General features: G+C 37.2%; 1 long non-coding RNA gene across 7 annotated transcripts; it reads right to left on the minus strand.

Annotated features, from left to right (window-relative positions):
* Window positions 1-6585: 6585 nt before the first annotated feature.
* On the minus strand, window positions 6586-13790 carry LOC135100699 (uncharacterized). 7 transcript variants are annotated; one of them, XR_010268879.1, is made up of 6 exons: window positions 13638-13790; window positions 11390-11479; window positions 10631-10777; window positions 7753-7793; window positions 7439-7535; window positions 6586-7245 (listed from the first exon to the last, which is right to left on the minus strand). It is a non-coding gene; the product is annotated as an uncharacterized LOC135100699 (long non-coding RNA). The 7 variants fall into 7 exon arrangements; XR_010268877.1 differs by having other exon boundaries at window positions 7753-7833; XR_010268878.1 differs by having other exon boundaries at window positions 7753-7844.
* Window positions 13791-19746: the final 5956 nt, after the last annotated feature.

The following is a 19746-nucleotide window of genomic DNA, read 5'->3' on the forward strand; positions in this document are numbered from 1 at the left end:
AAGGGTGACAGCATAAGCAGAAGGATTAGAGGTCAGGAAAAGGTCAAGAATGTTGGGCGTATCTCCAAGACGGTCAGGAATACGAGTAGGGTGTTGCACCAATTGCTCTAGGTCATGGAGGATAGCAAAGTTGTAGGCTAGTTCACCAGGATGGTCAGTGAAGGGAGAGGAAAGCCAAAGCTGGTGGTGAACATTGAAGTCTCCAAGAATGGAGATCTCTGCAAAAGGGAAGAGGGTCAGAATGTGCTCCACTTTGGAAGTTAAGTAGTCAAAGAATTTCTTATAGTCAGAGGAGTTAGGAGAGAGGTATACAGCACAGATAAATTTAGTATGAGAATGACTCTGTAGTCGTAGCCAGATGGTGGAAAACTCGGAAGATTCAAGAGCGTGGGCACGAGAGCAGGTTAAGTCATTGCGCACATAAACGCAGCATCCAGCTTTGGATCGAAAATGAGGATAGAGAAAGTAGGAGGGAACAGAAAAGGGGCTACTGTCAGTTGCCTCAGACACCTGAGTTTCAGTGAGGAAAAGAAGATGAGGTTTAGAAGAGGAGAGGTGGTGTTCTACAGATTGAAAATTAGATCTTAGACCGCGAATGTTGCAGAAGTTAATGAAGAAAAAGTTGAGGGGGGTGTCAAGACACTTAGGGTCGTCGACGGAAAGGCAGTCCGACCTGGGGACATTTATGGTCCCCTCCCCAGATGGGGACTCCGAGGCTGGTGTAGGAGTCGCCATGATTTTAAAATTTTTTGAGTGAAGGGTGTGTGTGTTATTAGGTGCTTGTAGTTTTGTGTGGAGGAAGAGAGTTGTCTTTAGAGGGCAGGCTGTGACTACCCCCTTGTGTTGTGAGACACAAAGGGAAACGTTCAGTGAGGTCACAGCTGGGTTTAATGATAAGTTCACAGCACCCCCTGAACAGTGCTTTAGACCTCACTGGGAGTAATTATCGTTTCGGCAGGTGTCTACTGCCTCCTCCTCCTAATATATATATATATATATATATATATATATATATATATATATATATATATATATATATATATATATATATATATATATATATATATATATATATATATATATATATATATATATAATCAAAGGAAAATCTGCTCCGTGATTCGTGTCTGTTTTTACTGTACTCAATGTAACACGAGATACTGGAGATATCGTTAGAGGTGAAAGCACAAGTCAAAATGTTCTATGCATATATGCAATTTCGGGTCTTGGTTAGCTGTCATGAAATTCAAGTGTGGATGTGCTACACATTCACAACGGCCAGGCAGCGTCCATGGCGAAGAAATTATGCAATGCAATGTAAATGTATTCACTGCCACTGCCTCGGCGTAAACTGCAATACTGCTAAGGCCCGAGTAGCCTCGTTTCCCCCTCTCCCTGTCTGGACAGTGTCACATAGCTATAATTTTACTTATCGTTAATCACAGCCATACCATCTTTGTATAATGGTATAATGTGTACTGGTAAATGATCTGTCCAGTGATACCATTCGTCTCGTTATGAAATATGGTGATGTTCCAAAATGTGTACCTCGGAAATGACTGAATAATTCACAATTTCACCAAAGGACACCCGAGTCCATAAGTCCCGCCTTGGATATCCGCAAAGAAAAAAAAAATCCAGTTATGCTGCTTACATTGATTTTATTTTCTTAATAGAAATAGGTATACGGTCATTTTAGTCAATTGTTATAGTGACCCTGTGAGGTGGTGCCGTCCAGTCCTCGCCGCGCCGCCATAATGGAGCTGTTTGGATGACTATTGCTGCAGTTTGTCGTAGCTTTTCGAAATCCTGTTGCGTGTTGCTTTTGGCACAGCATCCAGTGTAGCAGTAAGGTACACCACAAACCCAGATTGTAACAACATGTAGCGCAGACTTCTACGGCGGCTAGGAATGAGGAAGCAATGGGAGGCCAAGGTGAGGGACAGCAGCTGCAGGGTACACTTCTTACCTGTTCTGTGAGTATCGGCGTGTATTAATTACTAGCCTTTGTTATGTTCAATATGCATGTCATCCTTAGATTCAGAAGGTAGAAAGTAAAACGCCATTCTCTGATCACAGGCAGAAGTCCAGCATCGAGGATTTTGCTCAGACGGTACCAGTGTGGGTGAGGGCACGCAGATTTGACAAAACACCGGATGAAAGTATGTGCAAATATCAGTGTTAACTTTAAAATTTCGCAAAGTGACCAAACTTTATTTCATAAAATATTATATAATCCCGAGCTGTACTGAGTTGTTGCCAAAAGAGCAACCACTCCCATTGGTTAAGAGTAGCTAACTTCTGAAAGTGGCTTCGTGGAAAGGTGGCATAAGAAGCAGTCTATTGCTTTAAGGATGCAAATTGTGAGCTTGAATGTGATCTAGTGTTCAAGTCAATCAGATAAAAGCATTAACGGAGGAAGTGGATTTTTTTTTTTTTTTATTGTTGCAAGAAGAATGCACAACTTTTATTGTATAAACTTTAATGTTTTCTTTACCTTCGATAAGGAAATCCTGTAAATACTTACTTTAGCGAAGAGTAATAATGTTTTTTTGCTGTTATACAGTTATGTAAGAGAAATATTGGGTTCTTGTGGATATTAGGTGATTTATGTTCCATGCATTGTGGATTTTTTTTTCCCTCATGTAATTCTGAAACTACTGGATCCAAATTACTATAGTATATTCTTGATATGATGGCTGCTTTTCAAGCTTATTATGATGTGTGCTTGGGTTTTATATGAAGTATTTAGTTGTTTTCAGAAAGAATAATGTCAATTTGAAATTAAGATATTTCAGTGTGTGCAGTGTAACGCACTATACTGAAAAGCAGACACCCTTGGTGTTTGGGAGAGCCCCACAGTTCTATATTGAGCCTGAGTGCACTTTTTGTGCCCATAATAGATTCCTCAGGTTTTGTGCTATGCCTTTTATGGATATTATTTTTTATTTATTTTATTTTATTTATTTATTTTTTTATGCAAGGCCACTGGCCAAGGGGATCAATACAAAAAGTTTCATTGATTCTTCTCATTGTCATACAATGAATCAATACAAAAAGTTTCATTGATTCTTCTCAGTCATACAATGATTCAATGAAAATTTTTATATTGATTCTCTATGAGATCTGACATTAAGTAGGCCTTTTTTGTACTTTTTTTTATTTAATTAATTAATTAATTTTAATTTATTTATTTTTAATTATTTATTTATTTTTTATTTATTTATTTTTTTTTTGTCCTTGGCCAGTGGCCTTGCATTAAAAAAAAAAAAAAAATCCACCTTTCTATTTAGTATCCATAAAAAGGCATAGCACAAAACCTGAGGAATCTATTATGGGCACAAAAAGTGCATTCAAGCTCAATATAGAACTGTGGGGCTCTCCCAAACACCAAGGGTGTCTGCTTTTCAGTATAGTGCGTTACTCTGCACACACTGAAATATCTTAATTTCACATTGACATTATTCTTTCGGAAAACAATTAAATACTTCATATAAAACCCAAGCACACATCATAATAAGCTTGAAAAGCAACCATCATATCAAGAATATACTATAGTAATTTGGATGCAGTAGTTTCAGAATTACAAAAAAAAAATCCACAATGCATGGAACATAAATCACCTAATATCCACAAGAAATAACCCACTATTTCTAATACATAATTATATAATAGCAAGAAAACATTATTATTCTTCATTACGTAACTATTCACATCACTGGCTGGCCACAGTTTTTCCTTACTAGCACATCAGACAACTGTTCTATTGGCACTGGGATCAACAAGCCTCACTTTGTTTCCCCATTTATCCCATGAGTTAGCAAGTGGCAGTACATAGTAGTAGTATTGCAACAACACTGCTGCTGGTCTGGCTGCATCTCCCTCTTTCCTGGCCGTGTTGAATCTTCTTGGGTCCACTTAGCAGACAAAACAGCTGACAGATAATCTTGAGGATAGAGTTGCTATATGAAAGAAGATACATAAATCAGTTGTGTGATTTTTTCAGTTATTTTAGAGAGGTAGAGAATACTGTATTGTCACTCTTGGAACATTTCAGCAGAGTATCTTCACATACTGCATTTAGAATTAATGTCCTGTCATACAGTTTTAACAACATGGTGGAGTTTAAAGCTTTCCTCTTCATCATTTCCCCTCTAATAGACAGTTTTAACTCTCATTCACCACCACATTGTACCATCTCTTGCTATCTTCTACTCTTATTTTTGTGGTTACTGCTCATCTGAACATGCAAACTCTATGCCTCATCTGCTCCTGTCTGCACAAGATTTTCTACTTTTTTTCTTCCTCATTTTGTTCACCTTATTAATGCAAGAGTTATTGAGTATCTTCACTCTCATTTTTAACTGATAAACTCTGGAATGCTACCCTTATCTGGTTTTTCCTCCTTGTATGACTTGAATTGTATCAAGACAACTCTAGAGATAACTTTACAAACTCAACTTTTCAGAAACTAACTTTTTTTAGAGTGGCAATTTGAGTTTTTTCCATTCTTATAACTTTTTTTACTTCCATGTTTACTTTCATCTTCTCTTTCAATGTATCTTTGCCTTCACATTCCCTCTTACTTTCTTTTCTAATATTGTGTTTATATCTGTAGGGGTGTTCCTGATGGACAGTCCAGATTGGTTTTTGTTCCCTGTTGGCTGTCTTTGTCTTCCTGTCTTCAGCCATCACTGTTTCAGCTAACAGGTGAGTCAGTCCTTACTTGGCCATTATCCCTACTACCCGAGATACTTTTCATAGGCTTATAAGTGACTTAACAAAGGGGAATTAGTGTGTAGTATTGTTGGCTATATATTTTTTTTTTTCTCTCCTGTTTATTGTTGCTTCCTCCTCCTCATGTTTTTGTTGTTGTTGTTTTTCTTTTTCATAATAATAATAATAATAATAATAATAATAGGTAATGATAATAATATTGATTTATCCTTTAAAATCTTGCTCTTTCCAGAAGTGTAACTTGAGGGTGACCATACCTGAAGAGCCTCCACCTCTCCCTATCCAGATATTTCCTTCTTGTTCTTTTTTCTTCAAGCACTTGGCCTCTAACACCTCATTCACACATGCACTTCTTTACCCTTTTTTCCATCTTCCAGGTGGCCTTTCCCTCCTATTAGTACCTTCAACTTTGTTATATATGTACACTTTACAAACCCTTTGCTCTTCACTCTCACCATGGATGTACCATCTCAGTCTGTTCCTTTTCACCTGTTTTGCCTCTCCAGTTTACACCACTTGCACAGATGCTGATGCCACATCTCTCATACTCACTTTCATTGCTCTTCCACCTGTCTTGTCACTCTACACATCCCTATCAGGTAACTTCTTTCCACAACACACACTTGATTGTTGTGTCCTATTCCATGTTTGGGTCTTTGATCTGTCAGTGCTGGTAGGATAGTACTGTTCCTTAAGTTAAACATAATTCTTTCTCTTATGAACCTTGCAGGTGATCATGTGACATGCTTATCTTTAAGAATCCTTTCTTATCTCTCCCTTCATATCACCATGTTTTCTTAAGCCATGTCCACACTATCGGGCAGTGCTGAGTGGGTTTCTCCCGTTTCTGAAGTAGTGTTACCAGATGAGGTAAAGGTACAAACCTTTCACTTTTGGACAGACATAGTCAGGCTGCTTGTAGTATCTATTCCACACCACTCTAGGTGGTTTGGGTGGGCGGTTAGCTTGTTCAGTAGGTAGTATATGGACTGCTAGGTGTGAGAGCCATCTCAGTGCCCAGCACTGTGAGGAAAAAATAGCCTTGTTTGGGATAATTCTTGCAGTTTGTATGAAAGGCCAAAAACAAGTCAGAGCTCAGAGGAGTGCGTGGTGTAAAGAATGGCTGCATAGAAGAGAAGAGTTGAAGTCATGCAATTCTACTATGTGACCTCCACAATGAATGTGAACATGATTTCATAGATCCAAGGAAGCCTTTAGTGTTTTGCACCACCTACCAGATAAAGCTGTTAATGGTGTTTCACTTGAGCCCATTCATGAGCAGCTGCTCATTCGTGCTTGCCTGTTGTTCTTGCTTCTGATGTCACCATGCCTGCCACTCACCTTTCCCAGCTTGTGTATTGGAATGGGATTTGGTAACAGTGCCCATCATGCACTGCATACATAAACTCACACACTTCTATTCCCTCTCCTCTCATAACCACCTCATTCCATTCTACAGTTGGCACATCCATCCTGTAAGGGAAGGAGGAGGCAGTAGGCACCTGCCAAAATAATTACTCCCAGTGAGCTCTTAAGCACTGGATCAGAGGGTGCTGTGAAGTTATTAAAGCCAGTTGTGACCTAACTGAACACTTTTTTGTCTCAACACAAGGGGCAGTCACACCCTGCCCTCAAAAGACAACTCTCTTCCTTCACACAAAACTACATGCACCTAGTTTACATACACACTCCCTTCCCTCAATATTAAATAAAAATCATAGCGACTCCTGCAACAGCCTCGGAGTCCCCATCTGTGGTGGGGATGACCACAGATGTTCCCAGGTCAGACTGCTTTTCTTGTATGGACCTTAAGTTCATCATGTAGGTAATTTTCAGTTGTTACTCATGCAAGTTTTTTCATTTATTATCTGTGTTTGTACAAGGATAATGGAATTGTATCCACTACTACCAGTTTCATATTTCAATTATTTTTATCAAACATACCCAAAATATTTGCTACAGGGTTTATTGTTAGTGTGCTGATACTTTGAGCACAACTATGGTACCATATGAGGGAAATTTTTCAGGCCAATGGTGCCTGGCAGAGCACTTTTTGGAGCTGTTCAAAGAGGATGGTCACAGCAGGAAAGCAAGCCTCCATACATTCTTGAAAATGTATACAGTGGGTTTTTATCAGATTTTCAGAGTCCTTAAGCAGAAGGGTTTAATTTGCACATACACTGATAACTTCAGTGACCCAGCATAGTACAAAGAAATGTACATTTTACCTCAGAGTCTCCAGAGAATAACTGCCTCTTCTGGATATTTTTGGATATTTTTTCATAAAAAAAAAAAAAAAGTCTCCTGAACTCTTTAACACAATCAACTGCTCATTAACCAGCAACACTGCTAGTCCACAAGTCTTACTGTCTTAGTTGTAAACAAAATAGTAAACAAAAGTCAATGGCATAATTGATGTATCCCAGAAGACTCCTCAGCATCTGCTGCTAAAGCAGATGGTATAGGAGACATCACTTTGCAGAGGGTTTACAGGACACCATGAAGAACCTGTGGAAAGAATTGCAGAGGGTTAACAGGACACCATGAAGAGCCTGTGGAAAGAATTAAGATTATAACTTATGTATGTAACAGTGTATGTTCCTCATTTTTCCTCAATAATCAAGATTAAGGTAAAAATGTTCAGTAGTTTTCTACTTGCATGAAAAACATGCTTGATATAAAGCCTCAAGCTGATGCTCACTTGTTAGGAGAGTGCTGTGTGCCCACTAACTTCGCGAGCGTCATTCATAGCCTAGTTGTAGGCCCACTTATTGCTCGCGAGCCTCGCGAGCATCATTCTCAGCAGTCATACAAATATGAGCAGGGAAGGTGATCGAGGTAAGTAAATGTAGTAAATGTCTTGATTGTTTCTACTAAACAATGTCATAGTGCCAAATTGATTGCATGTGTTTATGAATATTGTAATATGCTGAAAGTTTTATATCAGTGCATAATGTTATTTTTATGAAATAAACAGACCGAGAACTTGTAAGCAGTTCTTACGGCCACCCTTACCTCATTGATATTATATTGGAGAGAATTGCCTTTCCTCGACCCTACAGTAATGGATGTGATCAGGAAAACATCACCTGAGAACTAACGAAGACCTGCCAGTACAGCTACAATAACCCACATGTACAACACTAATCAAATAAAGATAGAATTAATAATAATAATATTGTGCCGCATTATTTCCACTATCTGTATGCCCAAGCAAGTATTTCCACCACAAATTGACAAGTACACATGGAAAGAGAGAGAAAGGCAACTTATTATCTTCTGTTGATAAAACATCTAGAGAATGCCGGAATAACGAAAGGAAAAAGCAAACATGTACATAAAAGGATGGACAGGAAAAAGGTTAAGATGTGTGCAGGGAGGGTTGAAAGGAACTAGTAACAAGGGAAACGCAAACGTACGTAAAAGGATGGGTAAGTTTTTTTTTTTTTTTTTTTTTATGTAGAAGGGACACTGGCCTAGGGCAACAAAAATCCAATTAAAAAAAAAAATGCCCATTGAAATGCCAGTCCCATAAAAGGGTCCAAAGCAGTAGTCAAAAATTGAAGGATGTGTCTTGAAACCTCCCTCTTGAAGGAATTCAAGTCATAAGAAGGTGGAAATATAGAAGCAGGCAGGGAGTTAGAGAGTTTACCAGAGAAAGGAATGAATGATTGAGAATACTGGTTAACTCTTGCGTTAAAGAGGTGGACAAAATAGGGGTGAGAGAAAGTCTTGTGCAGCGAGGCCGCGGGAGGAGTGGAAGCATGCAGTTAGCAAGATCAGAAAAGCAGTTAGCATGAAAATGGTGGTAGAAAACATTGCGGCGATGAGAGAGAGGCTGAAGACAGTCAGAGGAGAGGAGTTGATGAGACAAAAAGCTTTTGATTCCAGCCTGTCTAGAAGAGCAGTATGAGTGGAACTCCCCCCCGCCCCCCCGCCCTCCAGACATGCGAAGCATACTCCATACATGGACGGATAAGGCCCTTGAACAGAGTTAGCAGCTGGGGGGGGGGAAGGGGGTTAGAAAAACTGGCGGAGACTTCTCAGAACGCCTAACTTCATAGAAGCTGATTTAGATACAGATGAGATGTGAAGTTTCCAGTCCAGATTATAAGTAAAGGACAGACCGAGGATGTTCAGTGTAGAAGAGGGACAGTTGAGTGTCATTGAAGAAGAGGGAATGGTTGTCTGGAAGGTTGTGTCGAGTTGATAGATATAGGAATCGAATTATTAGGCATTGAACGATACCAAGTTTGCTGCTGATCAAGTCTGATCAGAAGTCAAGCGTTCTGTGGCTTCCCTGCGTGAAATGTTTACTTCCTGAAGGGTTGGACGTCTATGAAAAAACGTGGAAAAGTGCAGGGTGGTATCATCAGCGTAGGAGTGGATAGGACAAGAAGTTTGGTTTATAAGATCATTAATGAATAATGAGAGTGGGTGACAGTGGGTGTTCCCTGAGGAACACCACTTAATAAATTTAGGAGAACAGTGACCGTCTACCACAGCAGCAATAGAACGGTCAGAAAGGAAACTTGAGATGAAGTTACAGAGAGAAGGATAGAAGCCGTAGGAGGGTAGTTTGGAAATCAAAGCTTTGTGCCCGACTATCAAAAGCTTTTGATATGTCCAGGGCAACAGCAAAAGTTTCACCAAAATCTCTAAAAGAGGATGACCAAGACTCGGTAAGGAAAGCCAGATCACCAGTAGAGCGGCCTTGACGGAACCCATACTGGCGATTAGATACAAGGTTGTGAAGTGATAGATGTTTAAGAAACTTCCTGTTGAGGATAGATTCAAAAACTTTAGATAGGCAGGAAATTAAAGTAATAGGATGATAGTTTGAGGGATTAGAAAGGTCCCCATTTTAGGAACAGGCTGAATGTAGGCAAACTTCCAGCAAGAAGGAAAGGTAGATGTTGACAGACAGAGCTGAAAGAGTTCGACTAGGCAAGGTGCAAGCATGGAGGCACAGTTTCGGAGAACAATAGGAGGGACTCCATCAGGTCCATAAGCCTTCCGAGGGTTTAGGCCAGCAAGGGCATGGAAAACATAATTGCGAAGAATTTTAATAGGTAGCATGAAGTAGTCAGAGGGTGGAGGAGAGGAAGGAACAAGCCCAGAATCGTCCAAGGTAGAGTTTTTAGCAAAGGTTTGAGCAAAAGAGTTCAGCTTTAGAAATAGATGTGATAGCAGTGGTGCCATCTGGTTGAAATAAAGGAGGGAAAGAAGAAGCAAAGTTATGTGCGCAAGGATGGATGAAATGAACAATTTAATCTGTTAGATGTAGCTACTACAGTGACAAGTAGTTGTGAAATACAAGATGATTGTGCATAAAGGTAAGTCAAAGCTTTAAGTAGGCTGTAGAAACTAAAGGAACATAAGGGAATTTTGGGACAAAGTCAAAGCTTTAAGTAGGCTGTAGAAACTAAAGAAACACGAGGGAATTTTGGGACATTCTACAACGAGGTCAACCAAGTATGCTACACATTTGAAAGACAAGATAACGCTTTCCAATTAATACCATATCTCAAGGGAAACCTGTCATGGAAGCATGTTGCATGTAAATTCTCTAAATATACTTTAAATTAATACTGATAATATAATCTTGCTTCACATATCTTCACCCATTTCATATAAGTTTGATAGTTTACAGAACCAGCATGTGCATTACTGCACAAGGTCTGTCTTTGTCTCAAACTACATTTTTATGAATGGTTTGAAAATAAATGTAAATTAACTCAAAGCCAGTCAAACTTATTATCCGAATTCAACATGGCACAAACGTGACAATGTCAGCTGTTACGTATGGCTAAATAAGAGGATATTCAGCATGGGAAGGATGCAACAGAGGGTAAATATTAATTTTACTGCACAGGGCAATGCACATACATACCTGCTGAAGCTCACTTCGGACATTGCTCAAAGAAATCGACAATGTGAGACGACGCTCAGAGAAACCGACAATGTGAAAGAGGCAGGCTCCAACAGCTAGTGACACGCACTGTACAATACAGCCGGGTGACTGCGTCCTGAAGCATATCTGTCGAAATACTCTCAGCTTGTACTGTTTACCAGTACTGTAGTTTTTAGTCTTCATTGACATTGGGTCTAATTATTACTTAATTGCAATGAATGGCTTTACAACTTAATATACGAAGACTGAGCTATTAATCTAATGTCAGGTACCGCAGTGTTTTATATCTTCAGAATTCATCTTTTCCAAAGGAGGTTCAGAGAGAGAGAGAGAGAGAGAGAGAGAGAGAGAGAGAGAGAGAGGGGGGGGGGGGAAGGGGGGATTTCATAGTCAATAAGCAATATGCAAATATATAATTAATATTTGAGATCAATCTGGGTTAATTTCTTGTTTATTTCCTTTTCTTTACCCTATATTCTTATGCATACATCCTTGATTTTAAGTGATATTATACCAAGAAGAATCAACCTTCAGGCCATCTTTCACCTGATAGTCTCTCTCTCTCTCTCTCTCTCTCTCTCTCTCTCTCTCTCTCTCTCTCTCTCTCTCTCTCTCTCTAGCCCACCCATCAAGTAGTCTCTCTCTCTCTCTCTCTCTCTCTCTCTCTCTCTCTCTCTCTCTCTCTCTCTCTCTCTCTCTCTCTCTCTCTAGCCCACCCATCAAGTAGAAAACACTTACCTGATTTGTATGCATGATTTGCCGTCTACTTGGTGGCGCGGCACACCACCACTTCTGCAGTCTTTTGTGGTCACAGATATGTTGGCTGGCCTGGAAGCATCAACAGAATACAGGAAATGTGGAGCGGTACACTGGCGTTACCTTATACTTTCAATGCTCAACTATGGTAATGCTTTGGGTCAAGGGGGAGGGGGGTGGGCGACAGTGGACCAATAGCGCGTTGGCTTCACATTACTGACGTCATGCCGTCATGCCGACTCCTCCCATTATACGTCCATGTCTTTTCCTGTTATCCTTCCATTACTCCCCTCCCCCCTCCAAAAAAAAAAATCACTATCACTGTTTTGGGAAACACTGCTCTCGACTACTGTAGTTAAAAAACTCAATTCAAGAAGTATTTACCAAAGAATGTGCATAAAGAATTGATAGTTTCTCACTGAACTATAAGCTTATGGACAAAAGGGCTTGCATCAATTATCCTGTGCTACTCATATGCCGTGCGCCAATGGCAAATTTCAGAACTAGTGGTTGTCACCAGGTGGCAGCACAGACACAAACTCCTCTCACATACAAGCAGTATCAGATATACCTAGTGTTATTCTATTTACATGAAGATGCAGTGAGCTTATATAATATATTTTTCTGCGTAATCCCTTCTAAGTAGTAACACAAAATCAAATTCTTTTCATGAACAAATGTATACAAGTTGATTTTCTAGTGAATCGGCATTTAGATTTATTTGGTCATCTTAAGATTTCCAAATGAATACACTCTTGATTTGAAACGTCTTAATCTAGACGACAGTAAGCATAAAGGCAATATGTCTGTGACAGTCAAAAGTCCAATTTACATAGATCTCCTTCCTAGTTTATGGAAACGGCAATTTTAATAAAAATTGGCAGCTCGAGTGTCCTGGCGATAGTAATGCTATATCTCTAACCAAAACAAACACCTGACTCGGCCGCGCTGGTTGAACTCAAGAAACACGTTGTTGGACAAGAAGCTGAATGTTGCTGCGGTGCCCATCTCCACTACGCCCTAAGCAATGGATTACGGTAGCTGGACACTACAGCAGCAGCAGGATCGCCTGAGAGGTGTTTGTTTTGGTTCTCGATTACTTTGCCTTATCGCTCGCTTCGTGAGAGGGATGCTAAAATCTCCACAAAAAAAAAAAAAAAATTAATTAATTAATTAATTAATTAATTAAATAAAATATATAAATAAATAAATAAAAATAAATAAAAATTACACACACACACATATATATATATATATATATATATATATATATATATATAGAGAGAGAGAGAGAGAGAGAGAGAGAGAGAGAGAGAGAGAGAGAGAGAGAGAGAGAGCCATACATCACGATGTTACTGAGTATGTTGCGTCATACTATATAGTATAGTGTGATTTTTTTCATTGTCCAAATTAAGTTTTTATACTTATAATACGCTTTATTTAAGATAATGCTAGCAGTTTACTCAATAATCACAAAAAAAAATAAATAAATAAATCTGACCACATTATCACAATATTATCCATACCGGATATTGAGAAGTCGATACATCATTTCAATAGTATGATCATCAATGTTCTATGCATCTTTACGCACCTGGGATTTACTACAACAATATTTTAGCTCTTTCATACAGTTAGATGAACAGCAACATCATCTAGCGGTTTAGTTCCGAAAACTCCCCATTGCTGTTAAAGCTTAATTCCCACGCACCGATTTGAGTAACATTTCCCTGAGTACGCTTAGTGCAGTTCCAACGCAACAGGAGTTTTCTCACACGCGCAACCACAGACGTAACGCCGCACATTTGATCATCGTTACCGCCACTACTGAATAAACACGAACCAGTATTATAACAAGAGGAGCCACCATCAAAATGAAATTAATATTTGCCATAAATACTATTGCCACAAAGGAGCGCTAACGAACCACTAGCATAATAGGGTCATAATCTTAGGTCTAACATTCTCAATTATCGAATAAAGATTAATATAACCGTTTCAGGTCTTTACAGTTACAACGTGGTGTCATATGGGAACTACGTCAAACACTACCAATGCTTGCTGACAGCGTGGACGCGTAGATGCACTACCTCGATTTCGGATTGCAAAGTAACAATTACCGTTTACTGAGGCGTCTCATTCAATATGTAAGTATTAATCACTATACATTGTAATGTATACGTCATGTATACATTACATACTTCTCACAAAATTTGACAATGTCACCTACTTGCAGTTTTATAAAGTTTTGAAGTCTTCATGGATCAAGGAATGCCACCACGCACCTCGCTTTCAGAAAGGTAAGTGGCGTGCGCCGGTCTGGTAACTCTGCTGGTCAACGGCAGGTGGAGCGCTGCCACGTCCAAGGCTGGGATTGGCTGCATGGAAGAGAGTTTCGAGACATTCGCTTCGTTTCACAAGTCATTCGGTAGTTTTCATACTACATAATTCAACTGCAATTCAGAGAAAATGAACCCAAAGTTACTGCTTATCTGTGACATTCACGCTAGGAAAACTCAGAGCTGAATACTTCAATCGCTATTTTTTCCCCCACTTTTTCACTGCTAATTACAATATGATTTGTTATTTCATACCAGTATTCGATTCCTTTGATCTTTTGTGTTCGTGATGTCTTTTGAAACTTTGTTCCTAATATTGCGCTCAACCATTTTATTTAGCTTGTGGAAAAACTATAGTTGATGAAAAATGAGCTCGATGTGCAATTATACAGAAAAGTGTTACTCTTGTGAACGAAAGATGCCACGAAGCATAAAGGAATTCGAATCGTTTCGATGTCGTTGGCAATTATTAAGCCTGGCTGTCTGGAAGGAGGGATATATTGTGTATTATTTTGATACGAACCTTAGAACTTAGTCATGGCATCCAGGGCTATCAGTGCATCCCATTATTTTTAAATGTTAATTGTGATTCGCAACGACAAACATGATCGTCCTCAAATTTCCTTTCCCGGTCTCCTCAAACAGTCATTCGAGGGAAAATACATACAGATTTCACTATGGAAAACCTTATAAAGTTATCCTCTTATATTTCGACTTCTCATTGTCTTAATTCGACTATTTTTTAACAGATTACTAAGGGTTTCAGGGGCCATGTCATATCGTTTTTCGCAAATAAAATCTTGACAATGCGTCGAACAAGGATGCTATTTTAGCAGTGGATGTTTGAGACGCCGACCTAATTGGTAAAATTCCCAGTCATCTTTTCGTGACATCGATGTGACGTTTAATTCAGGCCTAAGGGTAATCACCCATCTAACCAGCAGTTATGCCTTTTTGCCTCACACACACACACACACACACACACACACTATTTAACCACTATAAATATGGATTTTCCTTACATGACTCATTTTGGAAAAAGTTTTACTCAAGGAAAATTACTTATATTTACACACAAAATATGTCTTAGTTGCACATACCATCCCACAGTGCGCTTTTATATGATTGCATTGGCATAAATTATTACCAATGAATGGGAGTAAAAATGCTACTTTTCAGCTATATATTATAATCATATATATTAGATTAAAGATGATATTTGGTCTTCTTATTATAGTAAGAATATAAGTTTATTAAAAGCTGTTCAAAAGATAATGACAAAGATTGTACAAACGTTTACAAATATGTATATATATCATGCAGGGAGAGATTGATTTTCTATGTAGAGGATAAGTAATTTCCTTCGAGTAAAACCGTTTTCCACAAATGATATTTTCTTTTCACAGACATCCAACCCTTCAGGATTAAACAACTCAGCAGGGATGCAGGGAAGCCACAGAATGCCCGACTTCTGATCTTAAAATCTGACTCAATTCCTCCATCTATCAACTTCTAGATAACTGTTATCACCTCTTCAATGACACAGCTGCCCCCTTCTTCTTCAATGAACATTCTCTGTCTGTCCCTTACAAATAATCTATCCTGGAAACTTAACATCTCATCTCTAGGTAAAACTTCTCTTAAGTTAGACGTTCTGAGTCATCTCCGCCAGTTTTTCTCACACCCAGCAGCTGCCAACTCTGTACAAGGGTCTTATCTGTCCCTTCCCATATATGAAGAATTTCCACTCACACTGCTCTTCTAAACAGGGCGTAATAATAATAATAATAATAATAATAATAATAATAATAATAATAATAAATCATCTGATCTATTCTTCCCTCCTTTTTTTTTGTTAGAAGGCCAGACTCCAAAAAATAAATAAATAAAATAAAATAAATAAATAAATGAAATGAAATAAATAAATAAATAAATAAATAAATAAATAAATAAAAAATCGGCCCACTTAAATGTCAGTTCCGAGAGCAATGTCAAATTGAATGATAAAAAAGCAGAGGATGTTTTGAAACCTCCCTCTTGAAAGGAAAGAAAAGATTATTTGTGCACTTGCCACAATGATACTATATTAGGACTGACTATATGCATGACATCAATACTCTTGGTTACTTTGTAATAAGGTTTTCTCAATTTTTATTGAAAAATATTTTTTCCTTACAAAAATAACAGTGGAACAGTATTACAAGGAATAGCACTGAGAGAGGCATAAAATTACACTGAATGGTAAAAGGAATTCAGATGCCAAATAAACTATGAAAATTAATCCTATGAATACCATACATGATAAGGGCTGAAAATTTAAAATGAGAACTCATAAGATTTTCCACACTGCTACCATTCAGTATTTATGGCACTCCAGTAAAACCATAACTGGGAAATAATACCCTCCAGCAAGCAAATGGATTTAACTGGATGAACTATCTGTTCCAAGAAATGTTAACAGAAGCTTCAACTTTAGTTATAGTGAGCTAAAAAAGAAACTCCATCTTAGATGAGTTTAATTCAATATATTTTTGCCCAATTCTTGTGGTCAAACTAAAACTAAAAAAGCCCCATGACTTAAAAGTTTCACTAATAATTTCATTACAATATGATTGCACTTAACAGGGTCTCATTCATGCTGCTAAAATCAGCAATTCTATAAATGATAACCCATATTCTGTCAGTGGTAGCTGCTGTCATATATACAATGTTGTTATCATTGTCTGTTTAACTACAATTTCAATCATCTCCCTCTTTTCACATATTAGTGAATAAAAATTGCACTGTAATTATATGACAAGCAAGCCAGCCTTTATATCATGATCACACCTGTAAACTTTAAACTTAATTTGAATATAGGTTGAAAGTATTGCAGGAGTCACATGATAAGGTTTTAAGCACAGCTATGCTCAAAAATGTTTTTGAATTGGCACTTAGTAACCCTCTTGCACACCACAATTTTAATTAAGGTTCTGTTTTTCAAGCTCAGACACATCTTTTTGACACATTAGTATTGTTATTTGTACAGTTCTGTTGCATTTAGCTAATAATTTCTAAAAACTTATCTTTGCATTTTCCATAACAATTATAATATCTGAGTGGTGGAGGGAAAGGACTGTTACCAACAAAACCAGAAAGCTGTCGTGGTGTTTACCTTAACATTTTACTCAACATTTCTTCTATAACAGACAGCATATATAAGACGGATATGTAAGGAATCTTACTAGACAATGTTTGTCAACTATGATGCTCACTGAATTGCTGTTCACCATTTTGTTCTTTTGTTTAAGAGCGACTAGGTAATTGTGACATTGTCCACAGTGGTAACTTCCGACTATTAAAATTTTTAGTTACAAATACAGTAAAATCTTGGAATCTCAGTATTTTTCTCAAATTCTGTTTCTTTGATAGTACTGGTAGCACTATTGAGATCAAATCATCATTTTTTTCTAAATGTCAAAATAAATTACAGGAAGTTTTAGTATTACCAACAATGTTTGCAATATTTCAGTATCTTATTAAGTTACTGGTGCAAACCTATAGAGCTCTATTAGGATTTCAGACTCAAATTGCTAATGTAGTGACCACTCACTTTACTCATTCTCTTATTCATCCATAATGCTCAGCAACAAATCATATGTATTAGCTGTAAGATCTTTAAAAAGTTATTTTTCTGCTCATTAGTGATGCTGCACACATCTTCACTAATCAAAAGGTTTCTTACAGTATGAACCTAAATAGTGTGTTACTAATTGGTGCAATTCATGGAAAGAACATGCTACAAATATTCAATAAAAGAAATAATGAGATTTCAAATATGTAAACTATATAAAAAAATTAAAATTTGATGAGAAACCAAGTTACACAAATACAGTCTTAGTAACCAGCACCCAGAATCCTTAATGTCCATCCCCATATACATTAATACCTGTATACTAAAGTTAGTAACATTATGAATACTACTATATTTACCTACTGTTAACATACATTTTAATTTCTTCAGATGAAGGAATGTGATTCCTTGAGGATTAGCAACTCAAAACTACCATTAATACAAAGCTATCTCAGTGCTATTTCAGATATATCATTAGCTTACTCATAGAGTAAATAATTTTATTCCCTTTTATGGAAAGAACAAAGTTCATGAAAGATGTTCATCATCACTTATAACAAATTTTGCTCTTGATTCCATTGCAAGAAGGCCTTTTCTTCTTCACTTGCCACTACTGTCACAATCATGCTTCCTATTTTTATTTCTGGGAATGGCCAGCTCCTATGGAAGGGGAACTAGAAAAGAGGGTCTACTGCTTCAACAAGTTTCTTTGGCATTTTGGTCACTAATCAAACCACATCACTTCATCCTATTAGTCCACACAGCCATGTAGTGTTTATCTCTGCTACACTAGTCATGTGGCAACAATCTAACATGATTTATTTTAATGAAACACAAGTAACTAGAACAATGGTATTCATGCACACAGGTAATGGAACACACTGCAATCATAAGATAGATGATTCAAAACTTACATCAAACAAATTGAATAAAGAGCATGGAGGATGCTGGCATTTCAAATACTTCAAACACTTCAGTTCCAGCCTAGTTGAAGATTATTTAGCTATCTGCAATTAAATCACTTACCAAATTTCAGTTAATGGGCATAAGCATGTGAACTCTTCTATTTCAGGTCATGTTTTGTTTTAGTGGATGCAGTGTTTTGTTGATTTTGAGATATTACAACTTTTTACAAATATGTATTTGGTGTGCAAGAGGGCTGAACTAATGTTTGAATTTGGGGATTCAACTTACTGTGTTTGGATGATAAATTAAAGTACTGTATATTACTGGATTTACACAGAAAAATATTTTACATGATTTCCAAGCTTGATAAAATTATAACAACTTAAGCCTATCAAATTTTCACTCAATTAGATAAGAAATTATCAGATAATTACTTTATTTAAAATACTGTATGAGATATATATATATATATATATATATATATATATATATATATATATATATATATATATATATATATATATATATATATATATATATATATATATATATATATATATATATATAATATATATAATGCATTCCCCCACAACCAATGATTAACAAACACTTCATGAAAACACACCAAAATATTAAAAATTTACAAATCCACATAATATTGAGTACAAGATAATCTATGCTACATTCTCTCTCTCTTTCTGAAGAGGAAGCATTTTTCTAATAAAGAGTTGAATATCAGTTCCATCAGAAGGCCCACATACAAAAATAACTTCCTCCACATATTACATAAGCCTTTGATTCCCTGCAGTCTACTACATCTCATCATATAATAAAGACAATCTTATCGAACCATAGCTTCTACAAATCCCCAAAATGCCTGGAGGGAATAACAATCTGTATCAAAAGCTGCCATCAAAAGTTTGTCTTAAACCCTCAAACAGCGGTGCTCATTTGTTTCTGCATGAGCAGAGAGCACATAATGATATGGGAAATTACCTTCATCTTGTGTTCCACCCATTCATATCACAGCCAGTCACCACTGCAGCTAATAAAGCAAAAGCTTCAAAATGTCATGATAAATTAATAGAAAGTCATTGCTTAATATTTTTGATCTGTAAGGTACATGAAAACAAATTAAAATGCATCAGTCGAAGCCTTCACTTTGAGCTACATGCATTTCTTCTTTCCCCTGGGACATCTGCCCTCCAACTGCAGCCTTCCCAAAGCATGGAACATCATTGTGTCTACAATTCTGTTGTTTATTTCTTAAAAGTACATTTTACATTTTGCTTCTCTTCATGTACACAATGTAATTTCATTCAAACAATTTTGTTTACTACAATATAACATAGCAATTAATAGAAAAATCTATTTTCATAATGAAATGTCTATTTTACCCTGTATGTGGAAACTTTAAGTTGTGATACAAGCCACTGTTTAAGGGTTTAACTTGTTCAAAGGTTTCTTCTACCTTATCTCAC

Source organism: Scylla paramamosain, chromosome 5 (genome assembly GCF_035594125.1).
Source record: "Scylla paramamosain isolate STU-SP2022 chromosome 5, ASM3559412v1, whole genome shotgun sequence".
Taxonomy (NCBI): domain Eukaryota; kingdom Metazoa; phylum Arthropoda; class Malacostraca; order Decapoda; family Portunidae; genus Scylla; species Scylla paramamosain.